The 2,778-nt window shown below is 40.3% G+C and overlaps 1 protein-coding gene across 1 annotated transcript in view; it reads left to right on the top strand.

Annotated features, from left to right (window-relative positions):
- Positions 1 to 2,778, top strand: part of RNMT (RNA guanine-7 methyltransferase) — a 27,276-nt gene that overhangs the window by 17,718 nt on the left and 6,780 nt on the right. The window lies entirely within an intron of this gene.

Genomic DNA, 2,778 nt, shown 5'->3' on the forward strand with positions numbered 1-2,778 from the left:
AATTCACCTTATACACTTACAAAAAGCGAATAAAAATGTAAACAAAGAGAGAATCCCTTTATATCCTTACATACTCTTCTTTGACATTCATGATCTATGACTCAATGTTAACTTCATCTTGTCCTATCCTACCATAGACACATTCAAGGAGTCTCAATATTGTCCAAAGCTTGCCTAAATAAAACCCATGATTTCCATTTAAATTAATTTTTCTCCTGTCCGTCATATTTAATAGCCGTTAAATCTTCCATTAATTTATAATCTATTTTATTAAACCAGTCTCTTATAGTTGGTACCATTATTTTATTCCAATACACGGGAATTAAGGCCTTAGCTGCATTAAGAAATATAGGAACTAATGTTCTTTTATAATTCGACATAGGTATATCTGTTACATGAAGACACACCAGTGGATTATTAGCTATAGTTATATTAGTAATTTGTTTGATTAACCACTTTGGTCCAGAACATTTTAAGTTTAGGAAAATGCCACCATATATGCAAGTAAGTACCCGCTGCCCCACATCCCCGCCAACATTCTATCGGTTTAGATGGGTGCATCTTATGTAACCGATCTGGTGTATAGTACCATCTAGCTATGAAACGTTATGTTGTATCTGTCACTAACGTACTGATTGATGATACTGAATGAGCCCTAAGGATTTGTTGTTAGTCAGTCCAGTTAGTTTGAAAATTCCGTTCCCATCTCGTAAGATAATTTGGAACAGAGATTAAGAACAATTGAGTAATTTCGTGAGATACCATGTCTCGGAAAATCTGGTGAAGAAAACAATCTCTCCTTTGGCAAAAGTTCTCTATCTGAACGTATTGGTGTCAGAAGTTTAGTCCCAAAATGATGTAATTGTCTATATCTCCATGTATTAAAGAGGGATGTCCCCCATTGTTCTCGGAGTCGTTGTAATGAATAGATATGTTTCCCATCATGGACCTAAAAGAGTCTCAATGTTTGATGTATAGTCCAATGCAAAAATCCACTATTGTGTTATCCCGGTAAAAAATAAGAGTGGCCCGTTAAAGGCATCAGTGGGGAGTTATACTTGCCAATCAAACCACTATACAGTTTATCCCATTATTATTATTATTACATAGTATTTATATAGCGCCAACAGTTTGCGCAGCGCTTTACAATATAAGGAAGACATTACAGTTACAATACAATTCAAGACAAGATGGTAAGGAGGGCCCTGCCCCTGAGGGCTTACAATCTAAAAGAGGAGGGGGAAATGATACATGAGGTAGCTGTGGGAATGAATTATGTGAGAATGTGAAGGTTCAGTGGTTAGGTTGAGGTGGGATAGGCTTCCCTGAAGAGATGAGTCTTTAGGGAACGCCTAAAGGCAGTCAAGGTGGGAGATAGACGGACAGGTTGGGGTAAGGAGTTCCAGAGGATGGGAGAGACTCTAGAGAAGTCCTGGAGGCGAGTATGGGAGGAGTGGACAAGGGAGCTGGAAAGAAGGAGGTCAATGGATGAGCGGAGGGGACGTTTAGGGTGATACTTTGAGACAAGGTCTGAGATATATCCGGGGGCGGAGTTGTGGATGGCTTTATAGGTGACTGTTAATATTTTGAATTTTATCCTCTGGGCGACTGGAAGCCAGTGCAGGGATTGGCAGAGGGGGGATGCAGACACTGAGCGGTTGGTAAGGTGAATGAGTCTGGCAGCTGCATTCATGATAGACTGAAGGGGGGATATCCTGTGTAGTGGAAGGCCAATGAGGAGGGAGTTACAATAGTCAAGACGAGAGATAACAAGGGAGTGTATGAGTAGTTTTGCGGTGTCATTGGTGAGGAAGGGGCGTATTTTTGAGATGTTACGAAGGTGAAGGCGGCAGGATTTGGATAGCGATTGGATGTGGGGAAGAAAGGTGAGGTCCGAGTCAAGGATGACACCTAGGACCTTGGCATGAGGGGAGGGTTGGATAGTTGTGTCATCAATCACAACTGAAATGTTGGGGGAAGGTGCACGGGGTGAAGGAAATATCATGAGCTCAGTTTTTGAAAGGTTGAGTTTTAAGAAATGTTGTGACATCCAGACTGATATGTCATTTTAGTAGATTAGTGATTAGTAGATTAGATCCCATATGTCGAGAGTATGCTTAGTCAAAGGGGACATACCACTTTCCAAATAGCGAGTTTTTGGTGGTATCCAACATACATTCTACAGACATTGTCCTGATAGTGAGTTTTCTAGTGATGCCCAAAATTTAGTTTTAGTGTGATAGTGCCAATCTAACATTCTATTAAGTGCCACTGCTTGATAATAGCCAATTATTGAGTTTGATCGGATAAAAAATAAAATACATTTTAAAAAATGGCTCCAGTGATGGACAGCTAGCTTGTATTGAGATTGTAGTCCATCACCGGAGCAAGCTTGGAGCGGTGGAAGTAAAAAAGAAAACCAAAGTGTGGTGTGCAATATAGTGAAATGGAAAGTGTAAAATTATACAGCAATCAATGCAGAATGGCACCGGCTATAGAGGACTACAAATCCCAGCAATAGTAGGTTATACAGCGCAATGCAGAATATCAGCTATAGAGGACTAAAAATCCCAGCAATAGTACATAATAGCTGGCGGTATTCTGCATTGCGCTGTATAATGTACTATCGCTGGGTTTTGTAGTCCTCTATAGCTGGCGGTATTCTGCATTGCGCTGTATAATGTACTATTGCTGGGTTTTGTAGTCCTCTATACAGCGCAATGCAGAATACCACCAGCTATATAGGAGTACAACAAATCCCAGCAATACATTATACAT

This window comes from Nanorana parkeri, unplaced genomic scaffold (genome assembly GCF_000935625.1).
Source record: "Nanorana parkeri isolate BGI_ZX_2015 unplaced genomic scaffold, ASM93562v1 scaffold255, whole genome shotgun sequence".
Taxonomy (NCBI): Eukaryota; Metazoa; Chordata; class Amphibia; order Anura; family Dicroglossidae; genus Nanorana; species Nanorana parkeri.